The following is a 21,243-nucleotide window of genomic DNA, read 5'->3' as shown; positions in this document are numbered from 1 at the left end:
AAATGCCTGCATTTGCTGTTGATTGGGAATATAAGGAAGAACTGGTTCTTTTTCATTTCCTGCAACGAATTCCCAATATCATTTTCCCATAAGAAAATTCATCATTCTAAACTTCCATGCTTGGAAGTTGTTCTTGTCAAGCTTTTCAGTGAAAATCTGTGAAAGAGAATCAGACGCCATTGCAAAACACTGCAAAAAATTCTGTCACTGTAAAGAACACAGCTTCAGCCTCACAAGGGCAAATCTGCAAAATTGGCGAAAGTGGTATTTGACCACACAGTCACTTCCTAGTGAAGATTTTGCATCAACAGGAAACAAGGATGATTCTGTAACTCCCAATGTCTCTACACACAAGCATACGATGCAATTTCTGTGGTAACTTTTCGACGACTTGTAGAACAGTGGTCGCACAGCATAAAACAGGGCCTTTTCCTGAGTGCGTGCATAAAATTTCCGCCTCCAAAACAGGCCCTGAAATGGCCTCAAATAAAAAAAACAGAGCAACCTAGGGCTAAAGGCCTTTCCCGCAGCATATACTGCCCTCTTGCTACACCGCGAAGGGCGTCTCAATCTGAGACAATGCACTCTTGCACTTTCCGGCTGTGCTACCTGCAGAGACTTGCTCCCAAAACAGAAAAATGAAAGCAACACTGGTCCTCTTACCAGAACAATGCGAACTTGGCTTGCTTTCTTGAGCTCCTTACCATGAACAAGGCTCTGATACTATGTCAAGATTGTGGGAGAGAAGGAAGAAGTCTCACTTGTAGCTTTCTTACTTGCACAATGGGGGAATACACACAAAGATGGAGGCTGAAAACAGTTTTCCTCTTCTCAGTTATGTAAGCCAAAAGAACTCTAGTACATAGAAATAGAAGAACCCTATATATGGGTCTCAAAACCAAACTCAACTAACTAAGGTGGCATACTAACTGAGCCACGAACTAGAGTAGATAAGGATAGCTGTCATCTAGCTATTATTCATGGGCGGTGTACCAACCGCATCTGCAAAACTGACAAGTCGGTGACATAAATGCACAACGGTCACCCTGGCATATCACAAGTGGAGCTTGATATCTCAACACCATGTCCAATCCCTCTTTCTCAGTTGTTGAGTAATGTATTTCAATCTCAGTGAGTTGTTGGGTAATCCAGGTTATGTTCACCAAGTTGGCACAACATAGCTCCCACGGAAAATTTCAAAGCATCAATGTGCACATGAAACGTGAGTGTCCAATCTGGGGCTCGTAGAATTGGTGTCGTGGTCAGTGCCTTTTAGTTTGTCATATGCGCGTTGGCATTCCTCAATCCATTCGAATATGATCAATAACTTGTATAGAGGTCTATCAATCAATGCATAGTTCAACACCATGAATCGTCGATAATACCCTGTATGTCCTAAGAAGCATTGAACGCCCTTGTAATCAGTTGGGGGTGGAAGGTCGACAATGACCCTGATCTTCGAGAAATCTGTGGCAATGCCATTCTTTGACACCATGTGTCCTAGGATGCATCCATGCTTCACCCAAAACTAGCAGTTCAAGGGGTTTAATGAGAGACAGTATAGTCGACATCATTCAAAGATGCTTGGAGTCAGTTTTAGTGTTCCCTCCAAGTAGAGTGAATACACAATTCATCAACGAAGACTTCTAGCTCCTTCCTAAGCATGTCCTTGAATACAGTGCACATCAATCATTGAAAGGTAGCCAGTGAGTTAGTCAAACCCAAAGGCATGTCTATGTAGGCAAAGATGCCCCATTTAGTGGCAAACATGGTCTTATGCCTATCGTTAGGATGCACTTGCACTTGATTGTATCCAGAGAATCCATCCAAGAAACGGTAGTCCTCTTTGCCAGCTACTCTCTTGAGCATGTGCTCGGTGTAGGGAAATGGATAGTTATCTCTCTTTGTTGTTGCATTTACCTTCTTGTAATTGGCACACACTCTAATCTTTCCATTCTTCTTTAACATGATGACTATGGGAAAAACCACATTCGTGTATTCAATTTCATAGATGAATCCTACTCTCATTAGTTTTTCAAATTTTTCCTTAATAGCGTGGGTGTTCTTTGGATTCATGGGATACGGTCGTTGCTTGACATGTGTTGCATCAAGTGTCATGGGTATGTTGTGAGTCACCACACTCAAGTCTACCCCTTTGAGCTCTTCTAGGGACCAAGCAAAGACGTCTATATACTCTTGCAAGAGAGTAATGAGACTTGCTTCATCTTTCTCAGCCAAGTCATCGACTATAAAGACAGGTCATGGGGTCTCCCCTTCCTTGGCTAAGTTGACCTCTTTGACCTTGGTGGGTCCCTCAATTGGTTCACTTTCTTGCCCTTGTCATTTGGCTCCCAACAAGATTGCCACCCTATCTCCCTTTTTGAACTTCATGAATCTCTTTGGTAGGTCTTGTGGTTTTTGCTGCTCTTATGTCTATGTTTCCTTAGGCAACTTCCATCGTTCTTCCCTTAGCCGTCGGCGTCTTAGGTGGACGGGTAGGTCCCCCTTGGTGCATCTAGTCTTGGAAGTTCGAGGTATCTCAAGATTACTATCTGAACTAACTTCCAACTCAAAACCAAATTCTCCATATTTGCTAGAAGAGGGGCTCTCTCCTGGTGGTCGTAGCTCAGAATGTGAGTCTGTTCATAGTAGTGGTTCGTCACTTGGTTGGGTTAGGCCTGCCTACTCGTAGTCAATTGCCCATGTGTGCTCCAACCAAGTTTGATTGCAGTCCTTGTGCTTGACTCCTTTCTCTATTCTAAGGGCACTTTGCTTTCATGGTCTGGATTCTACTAGTATTTGTTTGATTATACACCCCCCAATGTCGTATTCTATAGTATCAATTTACCTTTTGCTCTCATCACTAAAGGAACAATAGTCTTCATATTCGTCATCAAAGTTGTCTCTGTCTGATTTCTCCTCATTTCCCAGGTCATCTTGATACGTCTCTTTAGGTAGGTTAAGGAATAAAGCCCAATTGTACCTCAAGTTTAAATCGTGCAACTTGGACCATCGCCATTCAGGCTTGTCTAATAGATCTTGGAGTGGCTTGATATTCATCATTGGATTGCCATCCAACTTGTTTGTCAGATATCCTAGGATCTCCAAGAGCTCTCATCTATTGTTCAGGACTCGAAATGTGATGGGGTTGGGTCTTCCGTATAGGCTTCTAGTCATCATGCAGATTGGCACTAAGAGTGTGTCCTTAGGCTTGCCAATTACCTTGATGGCTTGTAAGTACTCCTCAATGTCTGAGAACGGTAGGTCAATGGTAGCAAGAACATGCATCAATCTCACTCATCCTCAAGGCATGGGATATAATTGATAAGGGCCCCATAAGATCCCATAATCTATCCATCACCCTTCAGCATGGTGGAGATGGCATCCAGGTTGACTGGCGTAGTCTTCCATATGTCCATCTCTACCCTTACAGCCCCCACTCGATTGCCCAAGAAGATTAAATCGTTTCCCCAGTCCTCTACAACTCTCATGTTATGCATCCAAGGTTGTCCTAGCAGGATTTCATAGTCCACTCCTTTCATGACTATAAAGTCAACAGAGAATTGGATTCCTACGATCTTCAATGGCCAATTTTTCAACACTCTGAATGGTCTCACCTTCATTCTGTTAGCCAGCATGACATTGAACCTAGTAGTCTTGACTGGTGGGTTACCCCAAGTTTGGAGTACTGCATGGCATAGCACACTCACACCCGCCCCTATGTCTACAATCCCCTTTCTTGTGACATCACCCAAGCAAGACTACATGTATTTATGTGCCTTCCCAAAAATCATTGATGTGCAAGGATTTAGGCATTGAGTCCAATGTCAGACTCGATAATTGAGTTTCTGCATCGTGCTCAGGAACGTCTATGGTAACTGGCTTATTTGATTCCTTGACCCACTATTTCAGTTCTTGCCATAGCGTTGGATGATGCCTAAGTAGGTCACCTAAGCTTAGAGTCACATGGGTGGTCACTAATGTATTAAGGAGGTTGCTAGCCGCTTGTCTCTCTCCTAACTCTACTATTCTTGGCCAATGGCCCTGATTGGTTTGCTGGCCCATAGCACTTGGACTTCGTCTAGGCAACATTGCTTGTGGTGCTAGCGCGTCCCTTGATATTGGTCATGGGGGAGAGATTGGCATGCTTGTGCTCGAGAGATCATCAATCCTGTCTTCTAGTATGGACACAACGTCTTTTAGGTTCTCTTGGGCCTTCTTCACCCATTCTGTCACTTTCTCAATGGCTTTGAGTTGGCGCTTCAGGTTGGGGTACACCCCTCCGACCTTAGCACTCCCCTTCTCAGCTATCCTTGGAGCCGATATCTCTGCCTCTGCATCAATGACCTTCTTTCCAATAGGGAGTGTTGTGGGACTCTTTCTTTTGAGAGTGGCCTTAGTGTGTGGCCTTTTTCTCCTCCGTCTCTGACTCTTCTTTCCAACTGAGGTTGTGTCAAGGTTGCTAGGCCCTGGCAATGATAGGTCTAGGTCTACTTTGTCTATGCGCAAGTCATGACATACATGGGATAGGCATGGCCTCCCCATCGAGTGTCTTGACACACCGAACAAGCCCAATGGAACCGATGGCTCGTTTTCCAAACTAGAGGATGGCCTCCGTCTAGGGAAATCGAATAGAGACGAGTGATTCCACACTCAGTGCATCTTAGGTTAGCCTTGTCTCTATTAGCTTGCTCCCTCTCACAGTAGCGTGAAGAAATGTGTCCTGGGTGACCGCAAGTCCAACCGGCCCTCCTAAGCCTCTGCCTCTCCCTATGCCTAATGCCATCACCAGTATTGGTCAATAGTCCATAAGGACCGCATTGTCTTCTTCATTGTATGATACGTATGGGTTTACATAAGGCTCGTCCACATAGTGGACTAGAGTATCACTCAATGGATGGGTCACATAGGGTCCACATGGTCTAGGGATACCTGTAGGGTTTATCTCCATTCTAGGGATGTTTAGCTTAGCATCATTAGGTGCCAAGAGAGTCAATGGGGATCCCCTTCCAAAGAAGTTCAGTGGCCTATTTGCAAGGTAGGATTGATCGTAGGGCTATGGGTATGGGAGTCTCTGAGAGATAGTCAACAATGCATGGTGTCATGGTCGAGAACCTGCTGTAGTTAGTACAAGGTCGTGACCTAGGGTCTCCTGATACTCGGTTGGCAAGTGATTTCCACCACAATGCATGCATTGGACATGTAGACACATTGGTCATCTCATCATCTCCTACAATTTGGCTATTTTCATCTTTATCTCTGCTAGCTCTTGTACTGAATCAATGCCCTTCCCTTTATCTTGAGCGCTTGGGCATGGCATTGAGGCCCCCTCAAAATTCCTAGCACTAGACTCTTCTTGATTTGAGGCTCTGGAGCTTCTTTCCTTGAGCTAGTCATCTACTCTAATAGCTTCTTCAAAGACCCTTGCTAGTGCATCTGGTTGCAAGCTCAAGTTGCCAACCAAGGCTTTGTAGAGCTCTTCACTTCGTATTCCATTGATGAATACTATGAATACTGCTCTTTCGGTTGGTCTCTCTCCCATAGGGATTCTCCTGAAGAGGCTCCTCACATGGATCACATAATCTCAAATATCCTCTTTCTCTCTCTGCTTGACATTTATGAGTCGCACTAGCAGGTTTTTGGAGTATCCAAGCTCGAAAAATCTCTTAATGAAGATATTTTTCAAGCCATTGAAATTGGCATGCTCTGCAACATCCAAACTTGTGTATCAAGTCCGGCCCTTGTTACCTAAGCATAGTCCAAAATCTTGGGAGTGTTGAGTAGGATCAATGAGGCCGTTGGCCTTGTAGACCTGCTCAAATTGGTCCATAAAGTTGTATGGATCGTTGTTTTCTTGGTATTTGTCCAATTGCTTTGCCATCACATGAAATTTTCATTGGCTCTTAGAGCCTTGGTTGACTCTAACCTCGCTAGGAGCAATGTTGATAATGCTGCAGTGCTTTGCTCTACTACTGCTGTGTTATTTAGCAGCCGCTTTGTCAGAAGCTCACTCAGTGTGAGGTCTTCTTCTAGTGCTCTCTCACTCTCTGACCGATTTTAGCCTGCTAGGGATAGCACTCTCTATATCTTTAGCATTTCCATGCTTTGGCATAAGCTCTTAGTTTGCGAATCTTGGTTGTATGCGGCTAGGCCATGCAGAGCCTTGTGTCCTAGCTTCCTCTCCTCCTCAAGATCCGCTATGATGTTTTTTGCAGGTCTACCATGATATTCTAGCTAGGTTTGAGCATCTTATTTGCTCACTAATTGCTCGATAACATTGTATTTGCTCACTAACTGCTAGATAGCCTCAAGAAAATCTCCTACATCAAGTTCTTCACTGGTTTTATAGCCGGAGCTGCCCTCTTCCATGTCCAAGACATCCTATTCTACCATGTTGTCAATCGGGTCAATGAGGCTGGGTAGATCCACTTCCACGATAGTATCGGTCCTTGTTGTGTCCGGCTTTTTAGTTGTGTTCTTCACTTGGTCCTACATTTGGGGATTCGATCACCCTTCTATGTCTTGGGATCTTCTCTTACTGGTGGGTTCCTTCAGGTTTAATGTCTAAGTGAGTTCTTTATTAAATGCAACCAGTCCTCAACTTACCCTCAGTCTGTGCATGTGTGTGTGGATGTATTCTTTTCAGTGCATTGTGCACAACCAAGTTCTTTGCTCTTTTTAAGTGTGTTTTGGGTGCTGGAAATCTGAGTGAGTGAGAAAACAAAGTGTCTACACAGCTCTAGCACTCTTCTTTATGCGTTGGCTTGATAGGGTTGTACGTTTGGTTTCTAGCTGTCCTTGCCAGCTTATAGGGTTTGTTGCCGCACTATTCTATTTAGGTCATTTAGGGTCAAGTTTGGGTCTTACAACCAACCCACATCACTAGACACGTCAAGCTTGTGGAAACATGCTAGTACATGATTTCAGACTGTTCGGCCAAGATTTCTAGGTCTATAACTACTTGTGAGGCATTCGGTGGGTTCTTCTGGCGCGGGTCACTCCTCTTGGGCCAAGGTTTGTCAAATTTCTAGATTTTCTTTCTCGGACTGTATCCGATTTACCAAATTCTAATTTTAAAAATCGAACGTCCGATTTACCAGTGTCCGATTCTAGGAATCGGACAGGGTCAGGTCCAATTGTCACAATCGAACAAGGTGTGTCCAATCGGATGGCATGGGTTGGTATGATTGGGACACATCCAATTCTCAAAATTAGACAAGGGTGCTTGGTCCAATTCGAATGTAAATCCGATCAAACGGCTCACTAGGTCCAATTCTGTGGTCTGATTGTCGCGATCGGATGGGTGGAGCATCCAATCGGACAAAGTGGTGTCCAATTTCTTCTCGTTTGATTCTTGAAATTGGATGGAAGTGGTGTGCCTGATTCTACGTGTACGATTTGTTGAGTGTTGAAATGACTTGTTTTTTGGTTGATTTTTGTTGTTTTTGAGAGCTGAATGGTTGATTTTATGAGATAATTGATTGATTTGGAAGTGGTTTGAGAGTGTTTTGGATGATAATGATGGTGTTTTGGAAGTTCATGATGTTTGTTGGTGGTTCTGTGATGTTCTGATAGGTTCTGATTGGTTCTGTATACCTTCTGTTTTGTTCTGTTTTGGTCTGTTTTGTTCTGATTGTCTTCTATAAGGAGGGATGGAGTATTGATTAATGAAGATTGAGATCTTGTGAAAGCTTATTGAATGGTTTGTGAGAGTTTGCAATGGTTTGAACGTGAGTTATGTGGTTTTGATGACCTTCTATAACCTTCTGTAGGTCTTCTGTAGAGCCTCTATCTCTGTTTTGTTCTGTTCTGTTCTGTACTGTAGCTGTTCTGGTACTGTTCTGTAGACTGTTCTGTATGCTTCTATATGTGTTGTGATGGATGAGAGTGTAGCTTGGGAAAGTTTTCTAGCCTTGGAAAGAGGTGAATACAAGTGCAAAAGAGCTGAAAGAAGTGGAAGAAGTAGCTGCTGAAGACTCAAGTAAAGACTAGAGTGAAGTGATAGTAGTGAGCTATGAAAGGACACTGTAGTGGCTCTGGTGACTCTTCATATCAGACATAACTTTTGGGAGGGGTATCCACGACCTAAGAGGGATTATTGAGAGTGATTTTGAAAAAATTGTAGTGAGGATATGATGTATTATTGATAGAGAGAGAGAGAGAGAGAGTCAGAGATAGCCAATTCTACTGAAACAGAGTGATTGTATATGAGAGATTGAGAGAGAAGACTATGAAGATATTGAAGATGAATACTATGCGATGTATTTCCATTCAAAGATGGTGTATTCCTTTGCTTTCTTTGTTCTATTGATGGATTTTGTGAAGATATTGAAGAATATAGTTGATTCTATCAAAACCGTGGGAGATCTACATGATGCTGCATGAAGATTTGTTGTGTCTGGTGTTCTTTTCTTCATTGTGATCATATGAAACATGATAAACAAGCTTGTTGATGTTACAAGATAGATTTTCTTGCAATAGAATTCCCTTTTCCTTGGTGTTCCTCTTGGGGCTCCATGTTTTTGGTGCGCAGTCGGGGAAACTTGCCATCAACAAGCACCAGAAGAGGCTGAAAATGAAGGAAATGGCATTGCCAAGAAGAGAAGAATTCAATGGATGTTTGTAAAGTTCCTTCTTCCACTGAAGAGTTGGAATTTCTCATAATCAAAGCCACTTTCCACAAGAAGTTCATCCCACAATGGCGGAAACACATCACCATCATGATGCATGCTCTATGTGGTGGATAGTTTCCTCTTCCTATTGAAGCAGCATAAACTTGCATCTTGGTGGCAAACTGTTTGGGAACAAACTGAAGAGCAGAAACAGAGAGAATGACCATCCATGGAAGATTTGGCATTCATTGAAAAGTTTCCAGACAACATCAAGTGGGAGATTGTGAAGAAGCTTCAAGAGTCTTGGTTTGTAGAGATTCACAAAGACAAGAAGGAAAAAAATTGGAATTTGTTCGTGGACGCTCAACAGCAAGATACATGGGATGTTTTGTGTACTGATAATCTTCTGTTTGTTCAATTAGCAACCCACTGGAAGTTGGTAGACAGAGTGTTTTTCACAACATACACTGTTGAGGCCATCAGAAGTTGGCATTACTATGATGATGGCACTACCACAATGCTCAGGCGTATGCATTTTGACACCTTCCGAACCGAATACCTTCCCCTGTGCAGTGGCATGAAAGCAGAATTCAGGGACATTGAAAAGAAAGAAGTAGAAGAAATGTTGGCAAGAGATTCCTCCAGAGACTGAAGCCTTTTGTTAACCCTCTGCGGAGCACTAACAACCTAGTGGAGCCAACCCCCTGATGAATGACGCAATAAAGAGGCAAGCGTTAGAACGAGTCCAAAGGTACGTGAGAAGACAGAAAGCAAAAATCAAGGCTGAGAACGAGCTAGCAGCAGAAGCTGCCTTTGACGCCCTTGCGAAACTCTTTACAGAAGTCCCAATGGCACATCAAGCCCTTCCTCCTGCTGGAGGTCCACTTCCAAGCCAGATTCGTCCTGGAAATATTGATGACAGGCCAGCGAATGTAGTCCCATTGCCAGTTTTTAAGGGAGAGTACAATGAAGACCCCGATCTTCATGTAGCAGAGTTTATGGTAGCATGTGTGGCTAACAATGCCAGAACCCCTGAGCATTGGTTAGCGATATTCCCCCCCACTTTCAAGGGCGCGGCGCTTTAGTGGTATGAGAGACAAGCAGCAGGAACTTTTAGCACATGGGACGACCTAAAGTTGGCCTTTCTCATTATATTCAGGCGTGAAGGTTTTGAAGAGCGGATGAGAGAGGAATTTATGAACCTAAGTCAATCTTCTGGAGAAAGAGTGGAAGCTTATGTCTCACGAATGGAATCCATCCTGAAGAGATGGACTAACCATAATCTAGATGATGGCATTCAAAAGGGGGTGTTTCTCAGAGGATTACAACCAGAAGTCCGTAAGTTTGTGGAGCTGCAAAGACCAGCCACACTGCAAGCTGCAACAGAAGGTGCAAGACTGTACGATGAAGTGGAAGCTAGATTAGCGATGAATACAGGAAGAGGAGTCCTACCTCCTCTGATGCCAGGAATGATGTATCCATCAAATGCAGTTCCAGGGACTGTTCCCTATCCCTACCAACAGATGCCCTCGGTATCACAGTACAGTGCACCAAATCCACAGTGGCCACAATCCATGCCTCAAATGATGGTTCAACCACAACAACAATGGTCCCAACCAATTTCCTCATTATCAAATCAGCAACAACAGTGGAATCCTACCAACTGGAGCCAACAGCCAACAGTTCAAACAGGAGCTCTGAATCAGAACCAGAACAGAGATCCCTCTGTACCGGCCCAACCCGTTTATGCAGTGATTATAGAGACTCCTCAAAACCCTCCTGCCAGTACGTCCGGAGGAGAAAGCTTGAAGGATTACTTATCCAACTCAGTTGCAAACATCAAAAAGGAGTTGATGGATGTGATTACGGAGCAGCTACAGACACTGAAAGTGAATACCGCTAGCATATCCAATGTTGCAGAAGCAGGAAGAGATGTGATGCGGTCAAATACTTGGTGTGGTAAGTGTCATCAAGCAGGCCATTTAGCCACTGAATGTACACGCAAACCAACCATTCCTGGAGCCTTCTGTTCCTACTGTTTGCGGAAGAACCATACAGAGGACATTTGCTCTCTGAAGGAGATGCATGATAGAAGAAGGAAGGAAGAAGACGCAAGATTCAACTTGTTGGAATCCAAAATGACAACACAAGATATTGGACCCAAGCCTAGAGAGTTTGGTCCTAATTTCGGACCCAGAAGATTTCCTTCCCAAAGTTGTAGAGGAAGACAGTCTGGCGGTGGTCAAAGATCAGAAGTGGAATGTTACAGATGCGGAGAAAAGGGACACATCTCACCAAATTGTCCAAATCCTCGAAGGTCAGTGGATTACAAGCCCTTATGCAGTCGATGCAAAGGAGAAGGCCACACTGCAAAAGACTGTCCAAGCCCAGCCCCAGTGAAAAACAGTGCTACTGATAGTCCGTCCAAGGCCCAAGAGCCTACCTCCAATTTGGTAGAATTGGAAGTTGCTGCCATCACGCGTGCAAAGCAGAAGGAACCACCTATCCAGAAAGAAAATAACCCTCCTGCCAGAACATTGAAATTCAATCTTCCACCAGAAGAATAGAACAGAACAGAGCCTAACAGTGCCGTACAGAGCCCTATAGTGCCACAAAGAGTTACAGAGACAGTTATAGAGATAGGACCAGAGGTCCAGGATACAGAAGAAGAGGAAGTGCCACAAGTGGCAGAAGAAGTTCCTGTATTTCCTCTGTTGGAAGAAAGAGGGAAAATGAAAATGGGTATTGCCCCATTCCCTAACCGGTTAGAGAAGCCAGTGGATCCTATTAAGGAATACGATCTGGTTAGAGATCTAGATACTTTTAGACCAAATCTTACATTCCGACAATTATTGATGTTGTCTCCCAGTTGCCGAAAAAGGTTCAAAAGTATACTGACAAGAAGACGTGGTTTAAGGATTGCTCCCTCAATAGCAACAAAGTCCAACAAGGCTTCAGAGCCTGTAAAAGAAGTGGATGTGGCTAACGCTTTCCTAGATCCAGGTACTCCAGAGACTGGCGTGTGGATAGAAGGCTGCTTTATTTCAAATGCATTGATTGATGGTGGTTCATCAGTGAACATTATGACAGATGTTACAATGAAGGATCTAGGCCTACAAGGTGTGCAACCCACCCAATGGCTCATCAGATTGGCGGATCAGAGTCGAATCAAGCCTTTGGGCATTCTCCCATATGTGAAGACTACAGTGGCTGGGAAAGATTATTGGCTGACCTATCTGGTGGTGAAGCCAAACTCTTATGGTACATCCTATCCTCTGTTACTGGGCAGACCATGGCTTTTTGAAGCCCGAGCAAGGACGGATTGGTTCAAAGGAACCTTGACCTTGGGTAGAGGACCCAACAAAGTGGTGCTGAAACTATATGGTTCTCAAAAAGGACATGGATCCACCTCCTTGGAATTATCTTCTGACTCACTTAATGAGGCTACAGATGGAACATCAGCAGACGAAGATGCTGTCAAACAGATCCTTCCCAAGAAAACAGTGGCACATTCCTTAACAGTAGATACTGTAAGCCGACTTCCAAAAGATGCAAAGCCATTATCAATGGGTGAATACTTCCTACCTGAACCAGGAATGACTTTTGAAATCACTTCTGACAGTGAGATAGAAGCATGGATGTACTGCTCTCCCTGTTATATGGCCATAGCAGAGGCAGAGACAGAGACAGAAGCAGAGATAGAGACAGAAGAGGTTGGATATGATATGGACGAAGAAGGTTATGAAAGTGAGTCAGAAGAATCTATCCCACTTGAAGAGGATACATTTGAGAAAGAAGTTCCAGAAGCATCAGAAGCTGACGAGCTCATGCTATGGGACAGAAGGATGATGGTACCATTTGGTTTGGTAAATGGATCTTCTTATATGCAAAACCTTTATAAGAAATGGATTAAGAAGAACAAGTCGTCTTTTAGCAATGACTCATGCCATCCTAACCCATCCTTGCCAAAGAAAGATGATGATGATGCACCGTGCCAACAAGCACCAATCCCACCAACCCAACAGGCATCAGAGGGTCCCTGTTATGTGACGTTCCTGGATGTGTCATCTTCAGAAGAGGAGTCTTCAAGTCAAGAGGTAATTAATCTTGAAACCAAACCCGAAACGGCTCTAATCCCATTTCAACATCTTAAGGAGCAACCTAAGTCTCCACCGAAAGAAGAAGTTGGTTCTAGTGGGACATCAGAAGAGGACACCACTCCCTTAAAGGAGTTGGATCTGTATCCAGAAGCAGTCCGTAGGACCTTCATCCGTGAAGTAGAAGGTGAAAGGCAGTTAACCTTTGTGGATGCAGAAGTCACTGAACGCCACTTGAAGGTGGGTAGCAGTCTCCCAGAAGAGGAGTTGTCAACCTTGTACAACTTGTTGAAAGAAAATTTGGACGTGTTTGCGTGGTCCTACAAAGACCTAAAGGGGATTGATCCCACAATATGTCAACATCATATTGACTTGGAGCCTGATGCCAAGCCAGTACGGCAACGACAGAGGTGAATGAACCCGAATTATTCCACATTGGTGAAAGCGGAGCTGCTGAAGCTTCTGGAAGCCGAGTTCATCTATCCAGTGGCAAATAGTGAATGGGTTTCACCCATCGTGGTTGTACCCAAGAAGAATGGCAAATTGCGAATATGTGTGGATTTCCGAAAGCTTAATTCCAAGACAAAGAAGGATCACTTTCCTATCCCTTTCACAGACCAACTGTTGGACACAGTGGCAGGACATGAGCTTTATTCCCTTCTGGATGGATTCAACGGATACAACCAAGTCCAAATCGCAGAAGAAGACCAATCCAAAACAACCTTCACCACAGAATGGGGGACCTACGCTTACCGAGTGATGCCATTTGGACTCTGCAATGCCCCTGCTACTTTCCAGTGAGTCATGATGGCTACATTTCAAAATCATCTGCATGACTTCATCGAAGTATATTTGGATGACTTCTGTGTCTATAGTTTGATCCGTGAACACTGGAAACACCTGGAACAATGCTTTGACCGATGCCGGGAGTATGGGATTTCCCTCAACCCCGACAAATGCATCTTTGGGGTCTCTTCTGGAGTTCTGTTGGGCCACATTGTCTCTACACAAGGGATATCAACAGACCCTGCAAAGATCGAAAAGATCGCAGCTCTAGCAGCACCCACCAACCTCAAACAGTTGAGGGGATTCCTAGGCCATGTGGGTTACTACAGAAGGTTTATAGCCCATTTTGCGACAAAGGCAACTTCCTTGCACAAGCTTCTGAGGAAAGATGCAGAGTTTACTTGGACGGAAGAATGTGACAAAGCCTTCCACACTCTAAAGCAGTGTCTGATTGAGGCACCCATTCTGCAACCTCCTGATTGGACGAAAGAGTTCCATGTACACACGGATGCATCCATTGAAGGCTTAGGTGATGTCCTTTGCCAGAAGGGCTCCTCAAAGTTGGATCAACCGATCTATTACGCAAGCCAAAAAGTCACTGATAGGGAACGGAACTATACAGTGACAGAGCTGGAGTGCTTGGCAATGGTGTTTGCCCTGGAAAAGTTTTGCCATTACATCCTATCCACCCACTTTAAATTTTATGTGGATCATGAGGCCCTGTCCTTCTTGATGAACAAAGCAGATGTGAAAGGACGAATGATGAGATGGCTCCTTCTATTTCAGGAGTTCGACTTTGAGGTGATTACTAGGCCTGGTCGTTCCCATGTTCTAGCTGATCATCTGTCGCGTATCCCACAAACTGCAGACGAGGAGCAGGATGATCTAGACCTCCCTGATGCTTCCCTATTCTTGGTAGAAAGTGTAACTCCCTGGTATGCAGACATTGCCAATTTGCTGGCAACCCAACAGTACCCTCCTGGTATTTCTAGTCGGGAAAGGAAGAAGCTCATGCTAGAATCAGCCCCCTACACCCTGCTAGGCGGTGCACTGTATAAGAAAGGCAAAGATGAAGTGCTCAGAAGATGTGTTGCAGGAGATGAGATTGGGATTGTTCTGAAGGCTTGCCATGACGAGCCATGTGGAGGTCACTTTGCAGGAGAAGCTACAGCTAGGAAGGCTCTGCTAGCAGGTTATTGGTGGCCTACCATTCACAAGGATGCCTATGATTAGTGTAAAAGATGTGATGCTTGTTAAAGAATGGGAAAACCCACCAAGACAAGTGCCATGCCATTGCAACCTATCCTTCCCCTGAAGCCGTTTGAGAAGTGGGGCATTGACTTCATAGGTCCAATCGATCCTCCTACCAGAAGGAAACAGAACCGATACATCCTCGTATGTACGGATTATGTCACAAAGTGGTGTGAAGCTAAAGCCTTAAAGCGGGACGATAGTAACAGCGTGGCCCTGTTCATGTATGAGAATATCATCACCCGTTTTGGTAGTCCCTTAGAGCTGGTAAGTGACAGAGGCACTCATTTTCTCAATAAAGTCATGGAAGAGTTGACAGAGTTGTATAAGATCCGCCATCGCAAGTCCACCCCTTATTACCCTAGAGCCAACGGCCAAGTCGAAGTCACCAATTGCATCCTCTACTCGATTCTGACAAGAACAATTGCCGCACATCGTCGTGATTGGGACGATCGACTTACAGAGGCCCTCTGGGCGTACAGAACCTCCCATAAAGCAGCAACATGACAGACACCCTTCCAGTTGGTGTATGGTACAGAAGCTGTTTTTCCTGTTGAATTGGAACTACCCTCTTTGAGAGTGGCCATCAAAGAGCGTTTGGGGGACGATAATTCACTGCAACGCCATCTCCTGTACTTGGAATGTTTGGACGAAATTCTTAGGATGGCTCTACAGTGTATGGAAGCCACGCAAGCTCGACGCAAGGCTTACCATGATAGCTTCATCAAGCACAAGGAGTTCAAAGAAGGTGATTTGGTCCTAGCCTATGATTCACTCTTTGGCAAGTTTCCTGGCAAGCTCCAGCAGCGGTGGATGGGCCCCTATAAGGTACTTGCCGTCAACCCTAATGGTTCTGTCCAAGTGCAGACCATTGATGCCTCTGATGATCCCTTTCTGATCAATGGATATCGCCTGAAGAAGTACTTCCCTCCTTGGGGATCTTGACAATTATGGTCACTTGATCTTTTCCCTCATTGGCACGGCGCTGTACTTCTTATGATGCTACTTCTGATAGCCGTTCTTCAATCACTCCTGATGAAGTGGATGCAACCCTCTGTCCCCTCAAACCCCCCTTCCAGCCTTGATCTCTTATCCTCTATTTTCCACCAGCATCAGTGGCGAGGTTGGTTCTGACAAATGGTAGTTCTACCATTCCCTTGCTCAATTCGAAAAAAAAGAAAAAAACAAAACATATCGGTTATGGGAGAAAAGGACTTAGGTCCCTGTCATGCCGACCTATTCTTCGAGAAAATGTGGAAACACCCTCGGGAATAGGGAAAAATAAGAAAAAGAAAAGAAAAAAAAAACAAATCTGTTATGAGAGAGAAGGAAGAACTTCCCTGTCATAGCAGGCCTCGTTCCAAGAAAAGGTGGTAAACACCCTTGGGCGAGAAGCTGGCTGTGGAAAAGGTGGCAACACCCAGCAGTCCAGAAAATGGATTCATTAATTGATATTCCCAGGATCCAATTCCGAAGCTGCCTCCCTTGGTACGCTGTGTCCTGGGTCTCTTTGCAGAGCGTCTAACTGTCCTCTAGCAGACGACATGTTCCTGTCTAATAAAACGTTCGATTTGATAGCTACCTCCCTGGGTACGCCTCTTCAACAACTGATGACGCGATCTTCATCGACAAACAATCGAGTGATGTGAGCTTTCATCCTAACCGGATGGGGAAGTGAGTATGGTTGCCCTCTATAATTATCAACAGAGCGTGAGACAGAGGGTGGGGCGAGAGACCAGTCTTTTCCCTTCAAATCAAATGAGAGGTGAGTAGTGTGAATGAAGTGTTGCACACACGGGATGGGCCTCTCAATGCACAAAGCACAATTTGTTTCTGTGCACTGCACCATAAGGCTCCCTGGCCTTCCTTCTTGCACCGTATGCCGGCACAAGGCAGGATGCACTGTTGCACCATCAAATGCGCACAAGGCATACAATCTTTGCACAAGTGACCGTGAGGATTACATCAACGGGTTTCAGGAAAAGGTTGCCCTCTTATATCTATCAACAAAGAGTGAGACAGAGGGTGGGATGAGTGTGACTGGAGTTTCTTCAATCAATTACCGAGAGGTGAGATTGAGGGACGTTACGACACTTGGAGTCAGGTATGTTCCACTTTCCCTGTGCACCCATGGGATGGGTCTTTGCCATCATCACAAGACACGTCACCCTGTTCTGTACACTGCACTGTAAGGCTCCCTTGCCTTCCTCCTTGCACTTATGCCAGACGGGTTGGATGCACTAATGCACCATCAACTGTACACCCTGGCATACTCTTTCTGCACCATTTCCCCCTTGTCGATTCCTCAATCGGGTACGAGATATGGGTTTCCATCATTATTCCTCGAGTGATATTAGTCATGGGGCGAGTGACTGTTCTTTCATTTCATTTGCGTGACTGCGAGTTGAGTGTAGTATTCCTCATCATCGACGGATTTCCTGCGATTCCTTCAACCAGTTACCTCCCTGGGTACTGCTGCGTGGTCCCTGCCATGACGAACGTGTGTCGAGAAGATGCCTTGGTCCCTCCAGAAGCCGACAACCACACTGGACGTGCCATCGACACTCAACCTTGATTCTTAACGAAACGGGTCACGTTTTTCTAACCCTACACCTTCTGTTTCTTCATGACGATCATGTTTTAAGTGTGGGGACATTAGTGGATGATCCGTGGCATGGTCCTAGGTCCATGTTGCTCGGTTAACCCTATCCGTTAAGGTCTTAAGTGTGGGGACGCGTCCCGGTGCGTCTATATTGCATACCCTTCTGCATATGCCTTAACTTGCTTATGCATGTATGCCATGACTTGCTTTTACCCTCATGGGGTCCCTTTCCATCCACCCAGTTATGTTCCACCCACCCTTGGGGCTGTTCCCTTACAGTTTTCCTTCATTCCCTGATTTTGAGGTCCTGCCATGTGAATGCACCCTACGTTCACCAAAGTCCAAATCCAATCTTATAGCCTTGTTCCTCCCTTTGAACTGACTATTTTTCCTTTTTACCTACCCCTATTCCGGTGCACGGTTTTTGAGTTATTAATTTTTGAAGCATTTTGCATCATTTAGCCGGTTTTCCATGTGAACGTTCTTTTGTTGCTTCGGAACCGTGATCTGACGTCATAGCCCTGCCAACCACTTTTCCCCTGACATTTTTCCTTTTTATTCCACATCATTCCAATACACGGTTTGTCCCTTATTAATTTTCCGGGTTTTCACGACTTTTTCATGCGTATTTTTGATATTTTTCCATGTGAACCTGCCCTGTTTGCATTGGACTTCCAATTTAATCCGAAAAACTGTGTCCCCTGTTCCTTCCCCAACCTTTTTCCTTTTTCCTCCACCCTCTTTCGACTTTTGGATTTTTACTTATTAATTTTTAATTACGTTTTTTGGAGTATTTTTTGTGTTTTTCACATGTGCACCCCTCCTATTTCCACCGGAACTGCGGTTTAACATGATAACCTTGTGCCACTCCTTCCTGCAGACATTTTTCCTTCTTACTGCATGTCATTCCGGGGAAAGGTTCGTCCGATATTAATTTCCGATCCCATTTTCGGGTTTTTTTTTTGGGTTTTTCCCATGTGAATGCGTCTTATCTCCGTTGTAATTATGTTTTGATGTGATAGGATTGTCAAGCACATCTTTCTGTACAGTTTTTCTTTTTTTTGCACCTCATTCTGATGAACGGATTTTTCGATATTAATTTTTCATTGCGTTTTTTGTTCGTTTTTTGGGTTTTTTGCATGTGACCGCCCTTTACCCCTCCCGGAATGTCCGTCGTATATTTTTCTTCTCTTTCGCCTGCCATCCTGCCCACTTTTTGTTTTTACGCTATTTCGTTTTGACGTCCGGATTGGGAGTTATTAATTTTTCTTTATTTTTACGTGTATTCGCGCGCCCGTTTTGCGCGTGAACGCGCCCTTTTTCGATTTTACGCATCTCCACGCACCTCGGTCGTGTCCGCATGACCCGTACCGTCATCCCGGTGCCATTTCAATCCCGTCACGGTAAATTTTTTCACCCCGCCCCGCGCAAGTGCACGGGACGGGGGTACGTGCCCACCCCCTATCCCCTTTGTCCCTGCCCACCCCTTGTCCCTGCCCACCCCCTATCCCCTTTGTCCCTTCCCACCCCTTGTCCCTGCCCACCCCTTCCCCCCAACCACCTCCCTCCCCATCTCCCCCTATGCGTGCCCTTCTCCCTCCCTCTCCCTTCCTTCTCTCTCCATCTCCCTCCTCCTCCTCTCCATTTCCCTCCCCTTCTTCCTGCGTTCCTCCTCCTCCTTCCCCTTCTTCCTCCTTCTTTCCTCCTCCCACCCTCCTCCTCCTGCATCCCTTCCCTCTTCCCCCCTCCTCCTTTCTCCTCCTTCTTCCCCACGCCTCCTCCACCTCTCCTTCTTTCCTCCCTCCCCCGTCCCCCGCTGCCGCTCTGAACGTGACGCCGCCGAGCCTGCCGCTGACGTCGCCGCCACGTCGCCTGTGGACGCCGCCACGTCGCCTGTGGACGCCGCCACCGCCGTCGTGCCGCCACCGCCGTCTCCTGCCCACTCCACGCCATTCTAGCCGCCCTGCCCTCGCCCTGTCTTTCTTCCGCCACAGTGACGCACCTCCCCACCACCCGCCCGTGACGCGCCTCCCCGTCGCCCGCCAGTAGCGCCACACGCCACGGGTCGCTGCCAAAGTTCACTGAGGCCGCCTGCGGACTGCCTCGCCGCCTCTGGACTGCGCCGCCGCCGACATACCCGCCGCCCCTCCCTCCACCTTCCTCTCCCTCCTCTTTCCTCCCTGTCCCCACAGGTGGGTTAATTTAACCTAACCCTAATTAGCATTAACTAACCATAATTAAGTTAACCTAACCATCATTAACTAAACCTAACCCTAACCCTAATTAGGTTCATTAACCTCCCCTAGTCAACTAACCCTAATCTAGTTAGACTAACCCCCCTAGGTTAACTAACCCCCCTTAGGTTAGTCCCCACAGACCCAACTTAGTCTACTAACCTAACTTAGCCTACCCCAGACTAACCTGACTTGCCTTGCCTTAGTCTATCTACCTGACTTTGACTAACCTAGACTAACCTAATCAACCCTGACTAACCTGACTTGACTTGGGCAGACTACCATGACTTACCCAGACTAACCAAACTTAACTGACTTACTTCTAATTGACTTATCTGATTACCATGATTTATATGATTTAATTAATTTCTAAAATTAATTTTCCCATCAAAATAATTCAGAAAAATTTCTAAAAATTCCCTTTGCTTTTTGTCAATTTTTGGGAATTTGTCCGCTGAAAATTACCACCCCCACAATTTCTGAAAATTACATATTTCCTAATTTCACCCCCAAATTGCCCATAAATGTAGAAAATTCATTTAAAAATAGTAAAAAAATTCAAAAAAAATTCAAAAAAATTCCCCTCACCTCCCTTGATCATTTTCCATTTATTCAACCATAAATAATCATAAATTACAAAAATTTAAAAAAAAAACCAACAAAACCCAAATCACCACATTCACTAAGGTGTTGTCTTTGTTGTTTCGTCAGTGGTCTTTACTTTTCCTTTACTGGGTTCACTTCTTTTGGGGGACTCTTCCGTGCGCATTCCTGCATTATATACACACCCCTTCCATGTATTTATTTTATGTGCTTTATTTATTTTCATTTCCCCCTTAATCACAAATTAATTGTTAAAATGAACTCTTTATTCACCCACAGTTTCCACGCGCATTCGCGCTCAATCCACACATACTTTTTAATTAAAATAAACCAGCCGTTCACTTAGCACGTGCTACGTGCGCTAAAGCGGCACTTTAATTTTTATTTAAAATGAACCAGCCATCACATGAGCACGCGCTGGCAAAAAAGCGCTCCACATCACCTTAATTTGTAATCAATGAACTTGCATGTAGAGACCCAGTCGGGTATCGCAGTCCGGGATTCGGATAAAAGCACCGTTTTAACCTAATAATTGGTATTTTAATTTATAATAAGGAACCGTCATTTTCTTGCTAAGGTTTATCACCTAATAAAAATTCACCCATTTCTTAATAATTTATTAAAATGAACCCTTTATTAAATTAATACCCCCTCACTGCACTTAATTCCCCTTTTTAATGAACCGTTTCGTGGGATGGGTATGCGCAGTCATTAGAGTTATTTTTCTGGTCCAGTCCTGGTTTATCACCGACGTAGTATTGATATGTGTCGAATATGGTATTGTTTTGGTTTACTATCTTTGTTACGGTTACGGGTACGGTATGCAGTTTTTTTCTTTTATTGCCTGATACGGGGTTCAGGGTGTTTGTCTGATGCATCGCATGAAGCTTTCGGTCGCATTTGTCTCAAGGTCATGTCAAATTTTTTTTATTTTTTTATTTTTTTTCTAGGATGTGGTTTGCTTAGGGTTAGTTGGTCGAGTCACGTTTTATTGTTTTGGTGGTTCTCTTATCCTTGGTTTTTTGTCTGTTGCTTTGCAGGCATTCTCCTTGATTGTC

This window comes from Lygodium microphyllum, chromosome 9 (assembly GCF_053477565.2).
Source record: "Lygodium microphyllum isolate KBCC chromosome 9, Lygodium_microphyllum_v1.1.10, whole genome shotgun sequence".
Lineage (NCBI taxonomy): Eukaryota > Viridiplantae > Streptophyta > Polypodiopsida > Schizaeales > Lygodiaceae > Lygodium > Lygodium microphyllum.
This window is presented reverse-complemented; position numbering follows the sequence as displayed.